This window comes from Embiotoca jacksoni, unplaced genomic scaffold (genome assembly GCF_022577435.1).
Source record: "Embiotoca jacksoni isolate LCO1_2020_lvr unplaced genomic scaffold, fEmbJac1.0.p SCAF_9, whole genome shotgun sequence".
In the NCBI taxonomy this organism is placed as follows: domain Eukaryota; kingdom Metazoa; phylum Chordata; class Actinopteri; family Embiotocidae; genus Embiotoca; species Embiotoca jacksoni.
The window spans coordinates 16,393,814-16,420,515 of record NW_027185447.1 but is presented as its reverse complement, the minus strand read 5'-3'; positions in this window follow the sequence as shown (position 1 = coordinate 16,420,515).

Below are 26,702 nucleotides of genomic sequence, written 5' to 3'. Positions count from 1 at the left end.
GAACGAGAGGCTTGGGCGTTTGACGGCTGGTTTAAAGAATATCTCTCCATTTAGAAAATTTTAAGTTTTCTTTTCTGTGTTTTTCTTCAATACTGTTGACTGTGTAAGAGGCGGAGCTATGCACATCAAGTCCCTTGTCTCTCAGAGGAAGCAGAGACAGGTCAGGCTGTCTTTATAAACAGCAGGATAGATGACACAGAGAACTAGAACAGTGCAATTGTCTGTAACATCACAAGAGCCCCCCCTCCATGGCACCTACTCAACTTCCAAGTGTGTGTCAAGCAGAGAAACCGACAGCTTGACAACATGGCTTGCATCTCGTACCCTAAATCTCTCCACAATAAACCACCAGGAAAAAAAGAAAAGAACAATTGAGAAGCGGTAATGAAAATGTGAAGCCATCCTCTCAGATAAGGCTGTCTCTGTAGGTGCCCTGCTAGTTAAACATAGCCCAGCAGCCTCTTACATCCCCATTTAGACACAAGTTTGTCACTTGGGAGGAGGTCGTCTCGGTGACAGTGATGAGGAGGCCCAGACGCCAGACATGCTGTCAGCGCTCGTTAAGGTCAGCTCATTAAAGAATGAAATAAATAAACTGGTAATGGAAAGTGTGAGCGAGGAGACAGTGAAGGGAGATGTCTCCGTCTCCTCCTGCTCTGAGGGAGAATCCAGCGAGGGAGATGGATTGACGCGATTGAGCTGTGAACCTGCGCGACACAGCTGCGTTTTCTGCTGCTAATGATTCTTTGCAGAAAACGGATCAGAGCTGAAGCACTTGTCATGTGTCACTGAGCCATGCAGCTGCTCTCCTCCCCCCAACCAAACGTATACGAGCCCGCTCAGAGGCTGCTGCTGATCAGAAGATGCTCAAGAAGAGGGGAGCGGTGTAGAGATTTTGGTAGGGGGTGCGGCATGGCTCCAGCTAAAGACATTGATGCTGATTGATCATAGTCAAAAACATGACCGATTGGAGATGAGAGGACAGACACATGCAGCCAGAAATGCTGCAGAGACAGACAGGTCTTTAAAAAATCTGATCTAGAGCCATCACCTGTCAGTGAAATTCTGACTTTTTCTGAGACAGTTCACGCATTCCGGGAGCATGCACCACAGCACCAGAACTTATATTTTCCTCCCATCACTTCAGGAGAGAAAAGTTTTTCTCATAGTGCTTCCTTTAAACAGAGGGCACGAAAAGTCTTGATTGCTGCCAAAAAAAAAAAAATCACAAAACAATCAAATGAGTGTTTGCTTCACTCCACTGGCCTTGGAAACATCTGCTGGATATGCCTCTGTGGCCACTCGCAAAACATCAAATAGGAGGCGAGTTGGAATCAGGGGAAAACATAATTTATTTTATCTGGAAACAAAATAAGAGGTTCAAAACGGTGCAGAACAATGTAAATAACAACACATGATGTAAGCTGAATACAATGTACACATTTTTGTGCAACCTTTCCTTGATTTATTTCTGACTGGATAGGAGTACTATGCCCTTGAAAAAAAAAAAAATCTATATTTCAGCTCAGTAAATGTCCCAAACAGAGTTATTAATGGCTAGCTGCACTGGGCGTTGGGAATATACAACTTTCCATTTGTCATTTTGGTTCTTAATACTATTAGTCCACCATTTTCCAGCTGAGGAGTGTAACTGAGTGGAGGTAAAGCTATTCAATTCCATCCATTTGTTCATTCCCAGCTCACCATCCATCCTTCCACAATCTAAAAGTCATGATGGAGAGAAAGTGGGCACTCGATACAAAAATGTACTTGGCCTCACTGGCATTTGTGCTACCATTTGCAAAAAAGCAGAACTGTTGCTAGACCAAAACATTAAAAACTGTATGAATGCTGCTGCTGAACTCTATACACATGTATACAAGTCTCGACCAGTTAAACAATCCAATAAAGCAGTTACAGTAAAAGCAGGAGGTTGGAGTGTTCATGGTTTTCTGATTCATACTTTGGACATTATATAAAGGAAAAATCCTGCACACAGTATGCAAACAGCTGTGAAACTATGGATATCTGGGCAACAGTCAAACTGACGTCTGTCTCAGTATTTGACCTGACACCAGGGTGCATGTTTGTCATACTCCACTACTTTGGCTAAAGTAGAAGAAAGGGGTTGTGTTGACAAAAAACATTGATTGTGTTTTTCCCATAAAATCTTAAGTTTTTTTTTGTCAAGTAGAGCAACAAGTATTATGACTTTCAATTAATGTGTCTATTAGTTTTTCATTTAAAGATGAACTCCACCAGTTGTTGAATTAAAGTTAGTTTGTTTCATCCAGTTTTTTCCCCAATTCATTTGGGAAATTCAATTAAATTTCCAGAGTGTCAAATCCTGCAGTTTTGTCAAAACTGTTGACGTCGAAGAGATATGCAAAAGGTGGCCTCTCTCTTCAGCACCTTTACCAACCTGGTTGAGGAAGGAGGCGATGAGACTGAGTACAAAGGGTGACAAAGTCTCCATAGGTACAAGGATGGGGTGGTTGGATGCAATAAACACAGTACTTTCATCCCAGAGACCAGTGTTTGAGTACGCTGGAGGAAAAAGCAGAGTGGACTTCTTTCGAGTAAAGTAAGTTACATATCTACCATAATGTATTTAACGACGTGGTGTCTGGTGCCTTATTAGTAAATGTATTGCATTTACAGTACACGCACAAACGCAGGCACGCACACATTTTTTAGATAGATAGAGAGATACAGAGAAATAGAGAGAGAGAGCTAGAGAGAGAGACGGCGAGAGAGACAGAGAGAGAGATAGATAGATAGATGGCTAAAGCAATACAATCATGAGGTGAGTCCTCTCAGCAGTGTTCTTACTCTATCCTGCCTTTATTAATTCCTCTCAGCAGCTCCTACCACTCCCTCTCCTATTTCCCCTCAAGAGGGATATCTGTCGATACTCCTTCCACCAAGGCCCCATGACGAGAGAAAGGGAGAGGGAACAGTGATCAATTTCAGATATGGCCTGAAGCACAAGGTTTACTAACAAAAGAGATTTCATGCACTGTTAAAGCTATTGAGTGGCCAGTGGATTAGCTCACACTTCACATTAACCCTGAAAGTCGACGACAAAGGTCCACTTAACAAATGCCCTGCAACCTACGCCGTGTGGGGCCACTTAGGTTTCGATAGCATCAGCGGTAATTGAGATACTTCAGAGGCAACAAACAGTGGCATTTACTGCAGGAGACGCAGATGTTTAATGCAGGGTGATTCAAACACATGCTAACAGAGGCGGAGCGATCTGAGTATAGATATCTGTCAAAAACATACTGGTGAGGTTACTGTCGGAGCATTTATTGACTGATGGAATACTAAAAGGTTCCCACTTAAAAAAAGTTCACAGACAGCTGTTTAATGCAACAGAGAAAAGGTCTTAACCTCTCTGTTCACCTTTTCAGTAACCAGTTTTGATCACATCCATACAACGCCTTGAATCTTTGGTAGTTAAAAGAAAAGAGGGAATAAAAAAGAAGGCATTGAACAAGGGTTATAGATCCACTTAATTAGATTTTTCTGACTGAAGTAGGAGTTAATTATCTGAACACTGGCCACACTGTCTGAAGATGCTCTCCCCTTTTAGAGAGAAGAAATAACTATTTGCATTATTAATTTGACTGATTTGTGACAAGTCCTTTCTTCCCAGATAATGAAGAACATGTAATGCGGACTGTAACACTGCGTCTGTGAAATTTGATAAATAGTCAGCAGCTTGTTCAGAGCGTTTGCAACTTAAAAATAGTTTGCAAGAACAGCACTTGGAAAAACAGAGAATATTTCTTACAGTGTTTTCAGGGCACATCATCATCCATCACCGCTATGTTACAATGAGGACTGACTGTGTAATTTGTTTGCTTTGTTTGCTGACAGCAGTTGTTTGCTGAATCTTATGTTCCTCTGGAAAAATACAGCAGATGAAAAAAAAAAAAACACAGAGAGGAAAGAGGGAAAAGTTAAACATTTTCAGAAACTAGACATTACTTTCATGTCTTTTCTTCTGCCTCGTTTTGTCTTCCCTTTAGAATTCAGTGTACACCCACAAAATGCAGTGTGATTACAAATGAATAAATGCAGTGTTATTTTGACTTTGGATTGCTATGTTGAATGGAGATGTTTTTACTGACTGAAACTACTGCTTCTCAAGATGTGTTACTCCCTCTGAAATGATTGAAAAGCCTAATTCAGCATCGTTTTAACACCATAAACACAGCCTCATGTACACGCTCCTGTGATCAAATTCTTAGCTAATTCATGACAATAATTTACATTTCAATCAGACTTTCAATTTAGAGGGCTCTCTTTTTTCCATCCTTTGAAGGGTAATGCATCTCCAGTTACATACAGTGGGTACGGAAAGTATTCAGACCCCTTTAAATTTTTCACTCTTTGTTTCATTGCAGCCATTTGCCAAAATCAAAAAAGTTCATTTTATTTCTCATTAATGTACACTCAACACCCCATCTTGACAGAAAAAAACAGAAATGTAGAAATTTGTGCAAATTTATTAAAAAAGAAAAACTGAAATATCACATGGTCATAAGTATTCAGACCCTTTGCTGTGACACTCATATTTAACTCACATGCTGTCCATTTCTTCTGATCCTCCTTGAGATGGTCCTACTCCTTCACTGGAGTCCAGCTGTGTTTAATTAAACTGATTGGACTTGATTAGGAAAGGCACACACCTGTCTATATAAGACCTTACAGCTCACAGTGCATGTCAGAGCAAATGAGAATCATGAGGTCGAAGGAACTGTCCAAGGAGCTCAGAGACAGAATTGTGGCAAGGCACAGATCTGGCCAAGGTTACAAAATAATTTCTGCAGCACTCAAGGTTCCTAAGAGCACAGTGGCCTCCATAATCCTTAAATGGAAGAAGTTTGGGACGACCAGAACTCTTCCTAGACCTGGCCGTCCAGCCAAACTGAGCAATCGCGGGAGAAGAGCCTTGGTGAGAGAGGTAAAGAAGAACCCAAAGATCACTGTGGCTGAGCTCCAGAGATGCAGTAGGGAGATGGGAGAAAGTTCCACAAAGTCAACTATCACTGCAGCCCTCCACCAGTCGGGGCTTTATGGCAGAGTGGCCCGACGGAAGCCTCTCAGTGCAAGACATATGAAAGCCCGCATAGAGTTTGCCAAAACACACATGAAGGACTCCCAGACTATGAGAAATAAGATTCTCTGGTCTGATGAGACCAAGATTGAACTTTTTGGCGTTAATTCTAAGCGGTATGTGTGGAGAAAACCAGGCACTGCTCATCACCTGCCCAATACAATCCCAACAGTGAAACGTGGTGGTGGCAGCATCATGCTATGGGGGTGTTTTTCAGCTGCAGGGACAGGACGACTGGTTGCAATTGAAGGAAAGATGAATGCGGCCAAGTACAGAGATATCCTGGAAGAAAACCTCTTCCAGAGTGCTCTGGACCTCAGACTGGGCCGAAGGTTCACCTTCCAACAAGACAATGACCCTAAGCACACAGCTAAAATAACAAAGGAGTGGCTTCGGAACAACTCTGTGACCATTCTTGACTGGCCCAGCCAGAGCCCTGACCGAAACCCAATTGAGCATCTCTGGAGAGACCTGAAAATGGCTGTCCACCAACGTTCACCATCCAACCTGACGGAACTGGAGAGGATCCGCAAGGAAGAATGGCAGAGGATCCCCAAATCCAGGTGTGAAAAGCTTGTTGCATCATTCCCAAGAAGACTCATGGCTGTACTAGCTCAAAAGGGTTCTTCTACTCAATACTGAGCAAAGGGTCTGAATACTTATGACCATGTGATATTTCAGTTTTTCTTTTTTAATAAATTTGCACAGATTTCTACATTTCTGTTTTTTTCTGTCAAGATGGGGTGCTGAGTGTACATTAATGAGAAATAAAATGAACTTTTTTGATTTTAGCAAATGGCTGCAATGAAACAAAGAGTGAAAAATTTAAAGGAGTCTAAATACTTTCCGTACCCACTGTATATGCAATCATATCTGATCTACATATTTCATTCTTAACACTTTTGCTTTAAACGCCTCACTGAGCTAATGTTGATTCATGAGGTTATAGTTCTGCTGCGAACATTTTACCTGACAGGAAAATCAAACAGCTCAGTTTGAGATCTTCAAAACTTCCTAACACAAATATCCACACTGCTGCCTGTAAGACAGTGACATATTTTTGATGTGTATTAAACAATGAGATCATGTTTGAAGGGCTGATTCTCAGCTTTCATTAGAAGGTGTTTGAAACCACATAGTTGATCATTGTGAGAATTGTACCCCTTTTTATACATAGTTCCTGGTAGTTTCAGATAGTATTTGGACGAGATACTGTAACTGATGCCTCTTTCAAACCAGTGCCTAGAGTCAGACAACCGTTATTTGACCAATGTTAAAACCTTCTTTTGTCAATTTAAACCAGGTCAGTTCACACAAGTTAATCACTTTGTTGTTTGTTGGTGGTGTTTCAAATCCTGGACCCAAAAGCAGAACACAGTCTGCTTTAAGGCAGTTTATTTGAAGGCTTGCGGAGCGAGGCAGGAGATGGTATAGCTGGTGTAAAGGAGCAGGGAAGGCAATGGAAGCAGAGGTGGAGGAAACAATGATCCAAGCTGGAACAACAGATTAAGACTGAGCTGAACATGGCATGATGAACCTGAGGCACAAGCAAACACAGGATTGGCAGGAATTCAGGTAAGCATGATGTACACTGACAAAAAAACAGGAACTTGGCTGTAGAATCTGTATTACATGTGTAGACTGAATAATGTGGAGCTTGCAGAGTTGATGAAGTGATGAGTTGCAGGTGTTCAGGTGGATTGATGAGAGCAGGAACTGGATGGCCACGGCCAGGACGACACAAACATGCCCCCCCCCCCCCCCCCCACACACACACACACACAGTGCAGCAAACAAATCAAACGAGGGAAGGGAGAACTCCCGGAAATGATTTATTGTAGAGCAGCCACTGTTATTAGTGTTGGATGGATGGGTCAACAAAACATCAAAAGTAAACAGGCAAGACACCTGTTTATTTCCTATTTCCATTTAAAGTCTACATTATTTTCCAAAAGCATGGTCACGATCTTCTCCTAACCTTAACTAAGGTTATTTTAACCCAAATCAAGTTTTTACCCAAACCAAGCCTAAACCTAAATAACTTATCGATATCGGGTCATAAAATGGACAGTTTCCGACAAATTACAATAACGTTACAGTTAAGCAGACAAATGATCAAGAAATACTTATTTGTGTCTTGGTATAGGGCATGGACAAAGTACATACACGGTACAATTAAAAAGTTCAGTGACTGCTCCTGTTAAACGTGAACGTTAAGTCGCACTGTGACGTGCTATAACATTTGTGAGCAAGTATTTTGTTCAAGTCGCAGGTGCATGAAGAACTTGCCGTGCGCCCTGACCATCTATCTGACAGTCGCAGATGCGCCGGACCAACACAATCACGTGGGAACCTTGGCTGCTCGTGATGCTCAACACTTACACACCAAGGTTATGGCTTCCACCTGCTCTGTGTATGTCAGTGCTGCTTATCATGCATGTGGTCTCTGAACTTTTTGATCCACCCTTGTATTTTGTTGTTTATTGTTAGAGGACTTGTTGGGATGTGAGCACCCTTACTTTAACCTCTTGGGCATTTAATTCCAAATTCAATGTTCTGCTGTAGAGAAGCAAAATGACGAATGTGTTCTGGTCCCAACATTTACTCTACTGAACATATTCCGATAGTTTGTACTGTCGGGAAAAAACAAATTGTCCTAAATTCAGACTGAGTTTATTTGAGTATATAGTTACACATATTTTGTTTTCCCTAAAGTTGCTCAACTGAAATGACCTGCAGCATCTAATTCTTCTTTTGCTGTTGCTCACTTGCTCAAGGCATCCCATTGTCTCAGTAGCTGCAATAATTAACTTGGGAAATGAATGCATCTCGCATGAAAAAGCACACCGGTTTTTACCGAAGATCTGCATCCTGAGCTGGAGATTACAGACACTTTTGATCTGTTCTTAAACACAGATTTGTGTGAGTGTGTGTTTCCCTCTGTTGACAATGGGATAAAAAAAAAAAAAAATGAAGCGATTAGCGGAACCAGAAATCTCATTATGCTCTCAATGCAGAGGCTGCTGTGCTGCGTGGAAAACAAGGCACAGGCTCACAAATGTAGACAACACCGCTCGCATTCACAGACAGGAGCCATGTTCACACCCATTCATGTGGAAAACACACACCGCTTAATTTAAGTAAAGACTAAATCATTTTCCTTGTACAGAATGGAGAGATGCATATTGAACAGGTGCAGTCTGGAAATTTAGCCGGTTCTGCTTGTGAGAGTGATTATCAGGGGCTGACTGGAATGATATAACAGGGTATTCTGTCTTTATTTACCCATATTGATCTGCTTGTTACAATAGTACGGATGAATGTTTGAGGGGAAAATTGAAAGCAATTGAGTCTGACGCAACATGGTGTCTGATTCTTGTCGCAGGTTAAACAGATGCTCTGCTCTGTCTACCTATAAACCACCTGTGAAGTGATTGTAAAACATTCTGTCTAACCAACACCTTAAATAATGAGGACATGTATGGAAATTCTATTAACTGCGAATCTACATTCAAGGACTTTTGCAACGCTGTATGCTGTGTTGAAGATGCCCTTGTGTTGTTGCATCCCCACAGTGTACATAAAAAGTTATTAATGGAAACGGTTTGTATTAGAAACACAGACTTAAAAGATTTAAGATGACAGTTTAGCTTGCAGTTTTACAGTTAGTGCATTTAATTTTGTATCAAAAAATATAGTGGCTCCATTAGCAATTAGCATTAGCATTAGCTGCGATTGAAGATAATTACAACAAATAAGCCACTGCTCTGTTGCACTACAGTTTCTCTGAGGCTTTTTGAAACTTCAATACCAGAAAAGGTTTCAGTATATTCAGTCTTGAACAGTAAAATGCTCTGATTTTCTCTATTTCTGAGTATAGAGTGTGACTGGTTAGTGAAACACCACATGCTCAGATACCTGTATGTGTCTGTGTCTTTTTTTGGAAACGGAGACTAAAAATGTTTCTTTTGTGGAAATGCCAGCAACTCAGATGGCACTTTTTCACCAGCTGTTACGGTTTACCTCAAATCCACTCACTTTTGTTCGCATGTTTTAGATTTCATTTTCAACTGCACATGTTACCCTCTCAATGTTGCTGGTTGTCATAGCAATGCTGTGCAAATATTCTGTGATGTTACACACCCTCGCTGTAACCAAACAAAGGAAAGTTACTTTTTGATTGAGAAGATGGTAGGTATGGTAGGTTTGTGCTAGCCTGGCTTCGCTAGACTATCCCTCACAGCTTCACATTTTTGCTGTAATTATACTCTGGCAACATTGTTCGCATAAACGTTTGCTCAGCCACTCTGACCGATCAGCAACTAGTGTTGGTGGTTGAGTGCGATGACTTTGAAGTTAAAGGTTTTTTATTAACTGTAGAAATTAGTACGGGATGTGGTCTACAAAAATATATAAAAGCTCAGCTTACTTACCTCTGATGGAGGTTACACCAAAAAAATAGTACCAGGTACCACGTACTATCCTCAAAACAAGGAAAATAAAAGTATGGTTGAGTCACGTTGATCCGTAATGTGCAGGGGCTGTAGACATCCTGTGCATAAGATCTTTGTATTTATCATGCTGTATGTTTTTGCTGTAAGCATTTCATTTCAAAAGCAACAAAAAGTAAAATGTTTTGCTCTGAAATGCTGTAGCATAAAGGTTTATTAAAGCATAAAATGGAAATACTATATTCATGTACTTAAATACAGTATCCAAATTTAGTTTAGTTTCAATTGTTCTTCTTCGGGTGTAACTTTTTTCACAGGCTTTGAGACTATCTGTGAGTATGTGTGTCTGAACATCACATCTTGTATACTCAACGGTATCAACTTTATAACTCCCCTCATAAATCCTCTTGATACACTATCACCCCCCTCCACTTCCCCTTCCTCTCTCTGAAACATTACGTGTCTCTCTCTTTTACATTCCTGCTCTTTCTCACTCCCTGCCTCCCTTGTGTGTGTTTGTACAGTGCTGCTCGATGTGCCGTGACTGAGTAAATGCTGACACCAACACCTGTTCCCTGAAGGTCAACCAAACCTGTCTCACAACACACATACACACCTGTACGTACACACAGAAACATACACAAAGCCTCCTACGTTCCCCGGCAGGGTTTTACTTCTTCCTTCCAAAAAACATGCGCAGCTAAATGTGCAGTCTCTCCTACACAGTATCCACTTATCGTGTTATGTTTTGAATGCCTTGATTGTTGCCTGTCATGCATTATTCATACATGCAACCTCGAGTCCTCATGAAAAGTTGTCCTTTGCTTGAGTGTTTGTTTGCTTGTATCATTAACACATCACTCTGCCGGGAGAAAAAAAACAGCACCCCAGGTCTCTTAGCATTAGCGACCTCGCTGCCCACATGGATGTCACACAACTGTAATTAGCAGTGAGAAGAACAGCCTCTGGCTGCTCACTTTTAAAGTCTCCAAGGAAGCCAGAACAATATGTCTGTTTGCTTTTTTTTGTGGTTGTTGTCATATCTCATTATTTCTTGTCCTCAAACAAAAGTGACCTTCATGACAATTTGTCATCAGAAATACTGCATTTGCAAACACACACTGGTTAACACAAACTGGAGGATGGATTTTTTTTTTAGAGCCACACAAATGAGAACACTGAAGGTGCATAACAGATGTGGAAAAAGTAGATAAATTATGTGAAAATGTCTGTAAAAGAAATTGATGATTACAGGAGCACTTGTAGCTTGTCAAATGTCCACTTATGACTGGACTCATTTCTCATCGTTCCAAAGGCACATTATCAATAACACAGGCACCTAAACAGAAAGTTGGCAGAGAAGTAGGAAACTTTTCCATTTGAAGTGCAGAAGTAAAAGTGAATCTGTAGTGCCAGTGAAGGATGGGATGAAATTATTTGTTGAGCAGAGTTTGGATTGGGTGGGTGTGAGAAGAGTGTGTGTGTGTGTGTGTGTGTGTGTGTGTGGGGGGGGGGGGGGGGGGGTAAACTAGCTGATTCTCATGAATTTAAAGAGGCTACTTTACAGGGTTAATATACATAAATGCCTCCTTAGCAACCACAGTTTCATGAAACTGTCATGCAGATTTTCTAACATTTTTAAATTCATAGTGGTTGGACGTCGAGCCTGTTTCATTATCACCTTAACCTCTTCTTGTCATGGAATCATAGTGGCAAGGACAAGACCGTACCATTATTTTCTGTTGCATTTATGTTAATGTTTATTCATTTCAGCCATTTAAGAATATTTTCTTTCTCAATCTGAGATATAGATGAGAAGTAAATTAACATATCACTGGCTCAAGATACCAAAATAAGCATGTTATTTGGATTTACAGTGGATGCAGTTTATTTTTTCAGTTTATAACGTGTCTGTTTATGCATACCTCCCATCGTAGCATGTTCATTCATCCTTTAGAGTATGTATAGAAGTGCATGTAATTCTCAGTTCTGAGTTGAAGTCTGCAGCTGGCTCCGACCAATAATATGTCTGGCTGCATCCTATCTTCATTTGGGCCTGCACTTGAGGCCTCACATCATTGTCGTTACATTACATTACATTTAATTTAGCTGACGCTTTTATCCAAAGCGACTTACAATAAGTGCATTTCAACCATGATGGTACAAAACCCAGAACAACAAGAATCAAGAAAATACAATTTCTTCAAGAAAGCCAAACTACAAAGTGCTATCAGTAAGTGCCATTTTAAGCGCTACTAAAGTTCTACTGTTCAAGGTAAAGTCGGAAGAGGTGTGTTTTTAGTTTGCGGTGGAAGATTACAGAGTTTCCGCTGTCCTGATGTCGGTGGGGAGCTCATTCCACCATTTAGGAGCCAGGACAGCAAACAGTCATGATTTTGTAGAGTGTTTAGCTCGCAGCGAGGGAGCAACAAGTCGATTGGTAGAAGCAGAGCGGAGGGAGCGGGCTGGGGTGTAGGGTTGGACCATGTCCTGGATGTACACTGGACCCGATCTGTTCGCAGCACGGTACGCAAGTACCAATGTCTTGAAACGGATGCGGGCAGCTGCTGGTAACCAGTGAAGGGAGCGGAGGAGCGGAGTAGTTCAATTGCAAAACATTTTTCTTTCTTTCTGTCATATGCTTTGAATGAATCGCTCTTTATCTGTGTTGTTTGACATAAAAAAAACCAGGACAAATGGATAAGAAGGTTAAATTAAAAAAAAAAATTACCTTGAGAAATTTTCAAGAGATAAAGAGTTATTTTATAAAGTTTGATTAAGAACAAAAAAAAAGAAAACCTTTTCTTGTTTTACCCACTAGAAGAATAGATTCTTGTCAACGTTTCTTCATGTGGATTAATGGTAAACTTAGGTCTTTAACCGGAAAAAGAAAGCACTTTGACTTTGTACATATTGTGCAGTTTAGAAATACTGAATTATGAATAGGATAGCTTTTAGTCTGGTCTGACTATAAATAGCAAATGTTTTGAAAAGACCAAAGAATATTTAGTGAAATGTGCCAAACTATTCAAATATAAGCTAAAAAGTGAGCCATACATAAATGATAGTTACAAATGGTGACTATTTTGTCAGATCTTAGCCACTGCTCAGAAACACTGTTTATTTTCTCTCCACTGAGACATATTTAATTTTCATTTTTCCAGACTTCTATTCTGTGCTCCCAGTCAGGGCCTGGCTTTTAGCAGTATCACAGATTTCTACGAAGGGAACAGCCTTGTGAATCCGAGGCCTGTGAGAGCGTCTGGGGGTGTTGGGTTCCCTTCCAAGTACTGTTCTCTGGAGGTGCTGGTTGGGGTTACTACAAGGTCAGCCTGCTGATGACTGCCTGTCCCTGGGCTAAGTGCTCTGTTCTGTGTCACTGTGGGACGATGAGGTGATGGCCTGATTGAAATTTAAAAGCATCAGTCTTCTGACACGATGTCCCATTTTGAGAAAGATCACACCGCAAGCAGAGCATAGACAGACCTTTTTTTCTTGATACCTGGAAACTGGTTATGACAGAAAATGACAGATACAGCCTGAGCTTGTCCCAACACTCATTACTGTGGTACAATGACTGAATCAGACTCATTACCGAATTGCGCAGAGAGAAAGACATTGCCACAGATCTGATTGCCTAGGAATTCTGCAGTACATTTGTTCATATTTTTCATTTTCAGACATCAATATTGAAATGGATTTCAGTCTTCATGACAAACTGGTTGTTGTTGTTACCTGATTTTGTTGTTTGTGAAGGTACATGGTAAACTTGAAATGCAAAGAAACACGGTTTCATTTCGCTCTCTTCGCCGACTTAAATTGGTCATCTTTACAGTCCAGTGTTTTGTATACATCACTTTGTATCAGTTACATAAGGCTTGTCTTCACAACTGCTCATTTTATTTCACATTGGTACTATGTTTTTTAATTGTTTTATATACTATAGGAATGGGAAGAATTGTTGTTTTTGCATTCACTCTGTTGCAATACTTAACAAAAATTACAGCTGGCCAGTTGTATGCCTTTGACTACCAGTTGCACTTTACAGCCATATCTGTACAGTCTTATCATTTATGTAGTGAAAACTTTGAAGGAATCTTTAGGTGTTCACATGTTCGACCAATAAATCTGATTGTGATAGAAATACAAAGTTGTAGCAATGACAGTAGACGATGCGTCAAATATGTACGTTGCCGCAAAGAAGCTACAAATTCAAAAACATGGATGCTTCACACACATATTCAACCGGATGGCAGAAAAGATGTATAAAATCACCATTGTTTTAAGGTGGACATCCAAGATTACCACCAACTCAGTATCTGGCCAAATGTAAAATTTGGTCAGAATCTCCACTTGTGTTTCTGAGTTATGGTATTTCATTCCCAAGAACAGGACCGGCATAAGGTCACAGTCACCTTGACCACCAAAATTGAATCACTGCATGCTTAAGTCCAAGTGAGAGTTTGTGCTAAATTTGAAGAAATTCCCTCAAAAAGTTCATGAGCTCTCACTTTCACAATAATATGATAGACATGAGGTCACAGTAATCTTGACCTTTGACTTTTGACCACCAAAGTCTTATAAATTCATCCTTAAATCCAAGTAAATGTTTGTGCCAAATTTGAAACAAGTATGCCTCTGGCCAAGTCATGTCTGTCTCCGACGAGGAGGCATGGAAACAATTTTCCACTAACATATCTCCCATTCATCGCTCCAAAAGATGTGAAAGCAGTTTTACTGATTTTATATAATTTAAATGTTTATGCTAACTGCCTGCTTTAAGGTACGCTGAAAATCACTTTTATCTATTCCCTATTGTATTGGAGAGTAGTTTGCTCGGTCAGAGTGGACATGTTGAACAGCATAGCAGTGATTTTGAATGACAATGGAGAGAGAAGAGAGTATCAAACAGAAAACAGAGAAGTCCAAAATTGTGTGGCGTATTGTTGTTGAAAAGATAATATGTGCGAAGTGATTCAACTTGTTTTGAAATAATTGCCTTCACAATTATAGCAAAAAAGAAAAGGAAAATGAATGTCAAGCGCTTTGTGTTTTTCTTTGCCTCACCTGCTCTCCACCAACACAAAGTGCCTTTCACAAAGAGAGTGGAAATCCTGCTGCATGTTTTAATCAGTCAGTCTTTGTCCACCTTTCTGTGTAGTGTTGTACTGCAAATGATTTATAGAGGGAAGAACGGCACAGACTCCTTACTTCAACAGAAACCACTGTGCAGATCTTCCTTAGAAGTTCCTGATAAATGGCTTTATTCTATGCAAATGTTTGTGGGCAGCTTTATTTGTCATAACATTTCCTGCAGTGTAAACCTTTATTGACAGAGTGTGGACGAAACACGCACTTAAATGGTAAAAGTTTAAAGGAATCGAAAGAGCTTCATAAATACTTTTAAAAGCTGGATTCATAGGAGTAGGACAGCTTCAGTTGTCACAACATGACAACACCATTACAAAGTTTTCAAATGACTGCAGGTCCACAAGGTAATATGATTCAAAAGAAGTAAAAAAAAAAAAAAAAAAAAAAAATTGCATTTCTTTTACTCTCCAAAATAACCTTCAGAGCCCTGCACATCTGTCTGTGGCAGACACAGACAGGTGGCTGCTATCTATCTGTGACTCCATCACTGCAATCCACATTTAAAGCAATACAATTGACCACCTGAGATTAGAACAGTGGCTCAGCAGATGATCTCAGAACCGATATGAAATAGCATAACATGCCTCTCTATATGTGTCTGTCCACATCATCTGACACCAATATATAATTGCAGATATTTTATGTCATCACAGTAGGAATCAAATCCACATTACAAATGATACAAGTTCACTAAATATCACTAGCAACTCATTATTGCACCACTAAATACCACTATGTCATTGACTGTATGGTCCAAGTACAATAACAAATTATGTTAAAGCCACTATATGTACAATTGGAACATTTCAACAAAAGAAAAATGCTGCCTCTACTTTAATGTTTCCTACATGGATCATCAGCTGGTGAGGATGGAAATATTTTCCCCTGCTAATGCAACTTTAGTTTCAGTCTGTCTGCACTGTGTCCTGTCACATGTAAAAAAGATTTTCCCCATTTTCAAATAAGTCAGCCTTAAAGCATTAGAAAGTAAGCTGGAGACGATACTTTCAGCCACCTCATGAAACTAACATCAGCCTATATGACAAGATACGGCTAATAAACATCTTCCAGCGAGTTGTCATTTTAGTCAGGCATATCTGACTGTCACAGGCTGCCAAAGAAATGAAGCCTGCTTTTGTGTACCTCTGAAATCAAAGACCCATTGATTCAAATATTTAGAGTTTCGAGTGATAAATCTTCTCCTGTTATCTTTGTGTAGTGGAATGTGTAGTTTGAGAACAGAAACACTGGTGTGTGTATAAAAAACTGTCAGTTGGTATTGTTTAATTTGTCTACAAACAGCACCTTAATGTGCCATTAGATTGACACGTATGCTTATGTAAGTTATAAAATTCAACACAAAGTATCTTTAATGTTTAGGTAATGTTTGCACCAAAATATTAGTGTTGGGGAAGCACTGTACCGGCTGTAAGCTTCACATAAGACTGAATACAGCAGTTGCAATGCATCATGATTTCTAGAAAAAAGTTTTGCAGGTTATTTGAAATATACGCTGATGATTGTTGCATGTAACAAACTGTTGCTCACAAAATATCACCTGATTCAGTGATTTAAATTAATCCTGTCATGTTTTCAATTACACAGCATGCTCAGGTTTTCGTACTTGGTCTGTTCCCACAAATAAGGTTTCTTCATGAGCAAGTCAATACTGAGCAGTTAAAATGTGTGAAATTGAATAGTTTCATCTCATTTGTGAGAGCAGAGTGTTTAGAGATCAAAGTGTAAATTTGGGGAAATGAAATGTGTACCGATGGTAGTTTTTTTTTCATCAGATTCATTTTACCTTAAGGTAATAGGATGATAAGAAAATATTCACACTTTGAATTTTTTTTTATCAGATTTTAATTTCCTTTGACCAAATTCATTCCCTGCTGTGCTGCACAGATTTTTAAGCATCTCATCTGTTCTTTTTTTTCTCTGTCACCTCGTTTTCACTTTTCTACTTATACACTGTGCTGTCTTTTTGGATGGCTCTCATACATAAATACGAGTTTGCCTGGAGTGATCGATGGCTTGCAAAGTGCTTCTGTTCCTAATGCTGATATGTTCAGATACTAACCCCGTAAGGGTCATAAACTCTTGAAATATGACAATATAATGTACATTTATTATCAAATTTTCAGGATTATAATATGATATTAAATCAAACCTTTAAAAGTGTAACCATGAGGAAGTTATGTTAACAAAGCAACGGTTATTTTTATATTTTCAGTGACCTACATTTGTTTGACATGTTGCAAAGCTTCCTACTTCCTATCCTCCAAACACACACAAACACACACGCACACACATTCCCCACCTCCTTTCCTCTTATGACCCAACCTGTCGGATCTGAACCATCCCAGGGCATTTAGCAGTGTTTGCCCCAGCTGAACCCCGGTCCACCTCTCAGCTCCTCAGGGGCGTATCTTGTGGCTCAGCCTGATCTCCAGCTCTCCAGCTGGGGCTGGCACCCCCAGGGGATGAGGGGTGGGTGGGGGAGGATGGAAAAGGGGTGTCAACTGCTCGCAGACAACAACAGTGTGAAAAACTCCAGACTATGACAAGAAGACCTCTGTGATATGTACACATAAGCACACGTGTCACAACCCCCACATTACGCACACACGCTCTCATGAGTGGATGTGAAAGTGATTATGCAAATAGGCACAAGGCAGTTTAACTGATACCCAAACACTTGTTTTGCATAAAAACCAAGGTCACATAGTTTCAACTGAATTGTGAACTTTTTTTTTGTTTTATCAAATACTCCTTCAGTAATTAAATGGAAACAAAGAACTCTAAACGACCAGAGTGGAGGGCTAGTGAGTCTGTTTTAATTGTGGGTGTGTGTGGGAGTATTGCAGCTGCTGTAACTCTTGGTTTCAGCCTCCTGCAGGTAGCTAATGACTGCATTGTATCTAGCTGTTTTAAGGGCTATGAAAGAGATGTGCTCAGTTCACTGTTGTGCTTACACACTGCACAGAGAAAGCGCTGCAAAATGAATGCCTTCTTATTGCTTAAAGACCCCCAGCTAAAGATGTAGACGCAAACAGGGGATGCAATGCCTCTGCTGGCTTTACTATAAACTTTGAAATGAAAGCGTCAGGAGTTAGTGGGCACTTTGGAGTCTAATCTGTGCTATTGATCATTATGTGAAGCTCCGTTCTCTCTGCCTGAGGGATTAGTGTTTTTTATTATACGGGGGATAATCTCTAGTAATCATTATCATCTTGGCATTTTCTCTTTATCAACACAAGGAAGGGTATTCAATCCTTGTCCTGAGGGCTATGTTGTTATCCTGTTGGTCTATATGTGTGTGGGGGGAGTGAGTGTATGGTTGTGTATGTGTGTGTGTGTGTGTGTGTGTGTGTGTGCGTGTCTGTGTGTTGTGAAGTTACAGTGTGACAGCCAGCAGGCTCTTGAAGAGAAAATCAGAACCATGGACAGAGCTAGATGAGGAGCTGGCTGGGTGCTGAGGGAAACTACTTCCATGTGCAATACCGACACTCCTGGAGATAAGAGGGGAGACTAATCGACTAATCACTGCCACACTATCCAGAACCAGTCGAGTCTGATGAGAAACTGAAGAAGTTATATAATGAGCAGCATGTTCTCAGAAACGATTTCTTCACTTTCTATCTTATAGGGAGGGGAAAAAAAGAGCAAAATAGTCCTTCAATAAAACCAATGTTCTTGTCTGAAAAGTTAATTTTACCTAATGTCTGTTTTACAAGCTGTTGATTGTGACGTTGTCAAGCAAATGCTGTTGTTGTTTACTTCTGTTGAACAGTACATTTTTTGGAAAATTTCATGCATCTGGTATTTTTTTGACTACTCTCAGTCGTCACTAAATCACTAAAGTGATTCGATTTTTGTGGGCAAAAGTCAAGGTCACTGTAGCCTCACATCCGTTCCATTCTTTACAATGTGATATGTCATGAAAACCTTGAGGTTTTAGGAAATATGTTCAAATTGGGCACAAATGTTATCTTGGACTCAAGGACGAACTGATTGGATTTTGGTTCTCAAAGGTCAAAGGTCAAGGTGACTGTGTCCTGACGTCTGTCCCATTACTGGGAATGTAACATCTCAGAAAGAACTTGCGGAAATCTCTTCAAACATAGCACAATTGTTAACTTGGACCCAAGTGTGATCCCATGAACATCTTAGTAGAATTTCTTCAAATTTGGCACAAAACGTTCAGTTGGACTCAAGAATGAACTGAGTAATATTTGGTAGCCAAAGGTCAAAGGTCACTGTGACCTCAACTCAAGAACGTATTGGCTAATTATGACATAATTTCACACTAATGACAAATGGGAAAAATGATGTAATGAAGGCCTTTCAATCATAATTCATTCATTTCTGGGGATTATTCAACGCCATAACGAAGGAACAGAGGGGGAGACTTTGACCATATTTTACATATGGTTGGATGCTGAATTGGTGACACTAATCTTGGGTATCCACTTCAAAAAGTGATTGTACAGAGGTTCTGTGCTATCGGGGTAAAGATGTTTGTGAAGCATCCTTGTTTTAGAGTTTGTAGGTTCTTTGCAGCAAAATCTACTTTTGAAACTGTGGCATTGCAACACAATCAGATTTATTGGCCTTATTACTAAATCAAGTCTTCCCTACGTACACAAGTTTGGACAGACTTGTATGTAAACTGCAACTTAATGGACTGGCTTCACATTACATTTTTGTTTCTGTTAACTTACAATAACATTTATTTATTTCTATCTGCACATTAGTTTCCACATAAACATTTTTAATTTAGATTTATGTTTCATCTCCAATTCCATTATTGAGGTGCATCTTCTCATTGTAGAATTTGCACAACATTGTTTTAAATGTTAGATACTTTTCTGAAGTTTTAAGCATTAACTTTCACAGTGTGATTTGATCCATTGGTAATATGGAAATATTGATGAGAACAGCTTTAACATTTCTGTAGTTTGGTACGCATGCATACACCTGCACATCCATACAGTATCTGAATTTGTCCAGCCTACACAATATGTGGTCCATTTTTGTGTATGTGAAATTTGTCTAAGAGTCTAAGTTATTTTTTTGACCCCATCATGATATCTAGCAGCACGTCTCCTCCATAATAGGCGGAGTGGTTGCACCCTCAATTTCTCTTCAGTGCTTTTACGTAGATGCAGCAGAGGGACAGCATGGCACTTACATATGCAGCTGCTAAAAGCTGCCCCCCATTGACTCTCACCTCTGGGTAACAGATAAATATCCAGCTTTAGTCTCAGTTGGCAATAACTGAGTGTCTGAGTGTGTTTGTGTGCACATGTAGTCGAACAACCATTTTTACTTTTATTTGAGTTTTTCAGGCTAAAATAAAATGTTAATATACACATTAGCATTTTCACATACAGTGACAAAATATCATAATTTGAAGAGCTATGCTGACCTGCTTTTAACATTTATTACTTTTAAAATTAATTGCAGAAGATTTTGGCTCAGAGAAAACTCCACTTGTGAGGATTATCATTATTATTCAAAGCCTGGAGCAATTTGAGGATAATCAGTGACGTTTCAAAGCCGATGTCTACTGTGTTCACCTGAGGAATCAGTAGCCGTGGGCTGTTCTAAATCAAGAGACACCCTCAGCAATGACAATCTCTGCATGCTCCCAACTAAAAACCAGACCACTGATATCGGCTTTTTTTTTAAATTTTTTTACTGAACAGTGAATATCTCTTATCATCAGAAATAAGTTAAAAAGTGAATGAACTGGGAATCACTGTTTATTTTTTCAAGGTGAATGTGTTTGGGGAGGAGGCAAGAAAATTGCAACTATTTCTGTGAACATTATTTTCACTGAGATTTTCTGCTCTGCACACAGTTAATATGTTCATTGCTTAACCACCCAAAATGATTATTTGTTTACTCGTCTTTTGTTGACTGCACACAACCCCCCTCCCCCCTCCCCCTCTATCCCCCCATCTCCCTGAGGATCACACTGGCCCCATGTTAATTATTTTGTCAACCCTCATATCTCTTTTAATTGTTTTGAGTTTGTTTATCCTGGAGATCAAATTGAGCTTGGGGAGATTGAGAGTCGCTGCCAGCACAGATCAGCCAGGAAGACAGATGAATGCATATCAAATAGTCTGACAATGGGAGCCACTTTGAAATGCACTGACAGTATTACTGAATTTAATGGATGTATGGATGGTTTGATCACATTCACGCAACTAATATAGCCCTATTCAAGGGCTGTCATACAAGTTTCAGACATGCAGAAATGATAACACAGCTGCTCATCAAGTAGGACCACTATCTGCCTTACATACATTTAATAGCCTAAAGGGCTGTAGGCTAAAAAAGGCTATAAAACTGTATTTCTATAAGGTTGAGTGAAATTAACTGGGTTCAGAATGATTCTCTGCTGTTTGACAGCCTGGAGGAAATAATTGTTTTTCACCAAAGAACTGTCCTTACCAAAACAAGTTTAAATGTAAGTGTAGCTCGTGTTCAGGGCTTTAACTACTGCTGAGTCAGATCTTTAGCTGTGGTTGGGGCTTCACTCAAGATTTCTGCCCTGCTCACATTTATATTACATATAAAAATGAATTATTCACATTAACTTTGTGTATTTTATCAGGCTGCTCAAAAATCTCACTTGAGAGCAGAGTGTTCTTTCATCTATAAAGTACAAATATTCTTTATTTGGCTGATAACCGTGCTTGTAAAATATAATTGTCACATAAATTTGAATGACAAATCACACTTAAATGTTGCAACTCATGCTGACAGGTTAATGCTGTTGTTTGTATGATTATATAAGTACTAAATAAGGATAGTAATACACACTGGGCAACGCTCTGCTGGGTAGAAATATCCAAAGCAGATATTTCTGCATACACCTTTGTTGTGAAATGGAAAAACAATTGAAGTCATCTTTCACTGTGCACGGTTCAGTCTCCAGTGACTCTCAGGTGCTTGTGAATGCTGTAACTCCCTGAAGTACATAGTTACAGTATTTATGGTCCAGATACACATTTATAAGGCTAAAGTAACTGTAAAACTGTCTTTGTCTATGCATATAACATGATATAATGAGTAATTTGATTCTGATGCTATGTCCTTTTGATCAGCAAATCATACGCTGGGGAACACTTCAACTCTACTGGGGTTTAAAAAATTATGGTATTTTCAAGGTGTCCCACAAACACATAGTATAGTTTATAAAAGAGTTATAGAACATCAATTATTTCATTAAAGTGTTTGCACCCTGCTGACTGATGCTTGATATTCAAAAGAGTCCATTTAAACATATTTAAAAACGGAATGTATAAAAAAGTGTCTTGCATGCATATTTGATCAAAGAAAGCAAGCAGCTGCAGGTGGGGGAAAAAAAAGCAAACCTTTTTCCTGTGTGACATTAAATCAGCGAGGCAGGCAGTTTTATTGAAACATTTGATAAGTAATGGGGAAGGTAAATAAGGTTACACTTAAAAGATTCAGCAGTGTTTCATTTTTCACTGTTTGGCCATTGACTCAGCATCTCTGGTTGTGCTATCTATTCGGGCTATTGCTGGAATATTTCTTTAAGCTTCCGGAGAAGGTCAGAAAAGTAATTAACCTTGTTTCGTGTGCATCAACAGAGGAACTGAGACAAGAGTGCTGTCTCTCTCTCCCTTTGCCTCGCTCTTTCTCTCATAAAACACACACACACACACACACACACACACACACACACACACACACACACACACACACACACACACGAACAGACATTTTTACTCCTATTTAAATTGATGGAAATAAAGACGACATTAATGCATTGTCCAATGCTCACATGAGTTTACAAGACTGACACATAGACAGACGGACACTGACATTTAAATAATAGCACTGTAATCACAGGGAGCAGGAGTAGACATTTCGCTGTTTTGCGCTCACTTCTTGTCAGCTGCTTTGTCCATCTTTCTCTTCTTCATCCCACCTTTTACTTGGCATTTGTCTGTACAGCTTTACCCTCCCCCACTGCTCTTTCACTCCCCAGAGTTGGACAGTTTCAATTTAGGAAATCCACACAGGTGTTGAGAGGGCTTTAATGGCGATGGTATTTCTCCCCCGTCAGTCGAGTTGGCCTCCTGGAGGCTTATTCACGTAGGCTGAGTGATTTCTCGCTGTGCACTTTAATGCTGGAACCCCACTCTCAGGGACCAAACAAAAAGGCATGAGGATAAGGAGTAAAAAGGAAAATTTTGATTTTAGTCAAATAGGAAAAAATTGTAAGCTATGGCAAAAGTTCAACAAATCCAAACGTAGCAGTGGAATCCAAAGACTTCGTACAAAATCAAATGAGGTTTACTGAACAATAACACAACTGAGGCTTATAGATAACTAAATAGACCAGACCACCAAAATGACATACAAGCGGTGCATATGTATATACACAGAGGTTAGCCAAGACACAAAAAAGTTATCTCCACAACTAAATCACCTCACACCTAAAAACACAACAATATCCCAAAATAAATTACTGTCAAAATAAGTAGTTATACAAATAGGGATTAACTTTCAACATAATTACAAAGAAATAAAACACCTTCTTTGAGAAGTTATAGCAGTGTCCTCCTTTTTTTTGTCCTGTTTGCTGTGCTTAGGAAGCCCTCTTTTCGAACTATTTTCAAACATTTTTCAACTCTTGGGGACCGGGGAAAAAAAACGCACAACATTCAGTGTTCAGGGTAGAATAAACTCTCAGCCCATCATCATGCTGCTGCGGTTTGAAAAAAAAAAATAAAATAAAAAATGCAGCGCTACCATTAAAAACAATTCAATAAATACACTGCTCAGAAAAATCGCTTTGGTGGAATTGCTAATTGGTAGAAATTAACCTGAGGTCTACGCCCAGTAGGATGGAACGACTGTGTACACCAGGCTGGCTTTTTTCTTTTCTGAAGAAATTGTGTCTTTGGAGTGAAAATTACGGTGCAAGGTCAGAGAGGATTTTTCTGCCTGTCACACTCTGTGGGTCACATGACTCACTCCAGCTGACGCAATACACACCAATTATAAACTAAAAAGTGACCCAAAAACGTCATCATACTTAAACTGTATTAATGAAAAAACTGTAAAGGATAACAAAGAGCTGAAAAAGAAGTTTAATAGCATAACGATATTTAATTGTTTCAATAAAAGATGAAGTATGCTCGCTGAAAGTATGCCAAACTAGTTGAAGTTCAATGTAGACATTTTTTTGTAGAAGCTTCAAACTGTCTCTCCATTCATTTCAATGGGAAAATGTTTCATAAAATGCTTTATATTTCAAAAAGTATAGCTATATTATGAAAAAGTTGTATAGAAGCAGCATTGTCCTCAAAAAGCTGGACATTTTGATAGGTGTTCTTTTTAGCTGTAAGTACGCACAAGAAGTTACACTGAACAACATACGGAAGCGGAAGAGGAAAAATAAAGATTCAAACAACTATTGGTTTTATTAGGGTGAATACTGCATCAGTAGCAGGTTTTGAGTGGAGGAGTAAAACATGTCATATATGAAAACAACAGATTATGAGTGGCATCATTATCTGGTTGTGTTTGGTTGTGCAATGTGACTAACTACAAAAGAAATACAGATATTGGCAGCTGGTGGGATTGCCACACTCTTCTGACTCTCCCTCACATTACCACTTTTCATAAATAAGCTCGTTACATCACATAATGCTCCCCTATCCTTACACAGTAGGATGTTTATTCTTGGCTCAAACTACTGCACAAGATTTCACAGACTTCTCACTTTTCGTTCCCTGGTTTGCTTTAATTCTATGTGTGGGACTTCAAAGTAAGACCCGGGGTTGCAGCGCAGTTTAGGTTTCTTTTTAGGGAAAGGCGATGGTGGGTGTTGGGAGGAGTTGATGGTCTGGACAAAAGAACTAGCAGTGCTTTCAAAGTATGGTGTCCAAGTCTTACACATTAAAGAGAGCCTTAATGTGTGTGTTCCTCTCTTTGAGGTACAGAGCCCAGTGTGGTATTTTCAGTTCCACAAGCAGCCAGGTTGTTTATAATGCATGTATCGTACCGCCATCACATAACACTTTTGATCACAGAAGATGGATATTCACTTTCACGCGTCATTTAACCAGAAGATGACAACTGTGGCTCGCGACGTCAGATGCAACAAATGCCTAAACAAACCTCCTCCCGATGCAGGGATGCTCGGTCACCCTGCAAAATGCATGATGAAAAAAAAGCATATTCAAAACCATTCCATACAGTTTTCTTTGTTACAATATCCTTATTCATTTACATAAACTGTATTTTGACAAAGTGTCTCACAAAGTAAGTCAAAGAACATAGTACAGGTTGTCAAAACCATCATGGTGTTCTCAGTCATTTAACAAAGTTTGGTTTGGCAGAAGTATGTTTGACATGAGGATTGGACTGAGTCACTAAATAATTCTGAATAAATGGTGGCTTACTGTGAATAGCCTTTTGATTAGATCACTGAAATCTTTTATTATGCTAGAAGTAGCAGTGATTTTGCTTGGCCTCACACACGAGTCCAGACTTTTTGCTTGTTTAGTGGAAACACAGCAAAACCGTGGGATATTTTCCTAGAAAAACTGTGTATATCCTCAAAGAAAAGCAGGATGCAATTTAACCTTTTTAAGTCAGGGCGAATGAATAGATGTAACAAAAAAATGCCTGACTTTGACACCAGACTATTTTCCTCCTGTCTACTAACAACATTCAATGCTGTTGTTTATTTGTTTGTTTGTTTTTAACTATGAATATGATCTTCTTCTGACCTTTTTTTTTAATCAACTTGCCTAAATGTGATATAAAAAAAACCTACTGGTGTAACCTCAGGTATAACTCTGGTGCAACCTGATTTGACCTATTGGGGCAAGATGGCTTGTGAGATAACAAACGTAAAAACAGGTTGTTATGCCTGTCGTTGCATTTCACTTGCCATGGCCACTCAGTAACAAGAGCCTCAAACATCCCGCCATTGCAGTTAGCGGGAGAAGTTCACTTTTTTTTTTTCCTTTTACAAAAATCAAATAAATATTTTAATTTTTGTGGAAATTTTCTAGTTGCTATGTTAATGGCTCCGGCACAAGGTTTTTTTTTTTTTTTTTTAATCCCACCTGCATACTTTTGAGTTGCTCAACTGTTTTTGAGCCTATTTGAACTGCTGGAGAAAACAAATCAGTAGACAGGCCGCAGATCGGCTGTAAGAAAGAAAAGGGTTGATTATAATTCACCCCTGATGGGCAGCCATGATGGACAGTCATGCTCTTTTCCTCATTAAGCAGAATGTTTTTTTTACTCTTCTGATTAAACTCTGTTTGCTGCCTGGATGAGAGAAGGTCAACACAGGATGTAACCTAACTGTCCCAGTGACGTTTTTTCTTGGGCCTCTTTAATTATTTGTCCCACTCATGTAGTCAGAATAATGCTGACGCTGGCTATCTTAATGAAGAAACTGCATCTTCAGCTGTCAGAAGACATTAGACTCACTTGACCTCTCTGGAGTTACCTGCCCACACAAATTATCATTCACCTCTCAGCGATAGCAAAGGATTCCTCACAAGAATGGTATGACGAGGATTGTGTTCAGGCTGGCACACCTCAATCAGAAAATGATTTGGAATTTAAAAGTTTACTCAACCATATGTGTACACTGCGAAACAAACAAAAAAACAATCTGTTTTTAAAACTTGTGTGGCTTCATCAGTAAATCTCAACTTTAAAATGAGTTTTGGGGAGAGCACCACAAAGATTAAAACAAGTGCCATCAAAGGTAGCAGCTGTGGATAAGAGCAGATCTTTCATCAGGCACTAACAACAGATACCCAGCCCAATTATATGACATCAGTCAAGATGAGAATCAAGACTTCAATCACCACCTTTGAAACATGATCAGAAATGCAGAGCGTGTTAGGATCAACAAACACCAAAGACTTAGCGTTCTCAGAGGGACATGGACC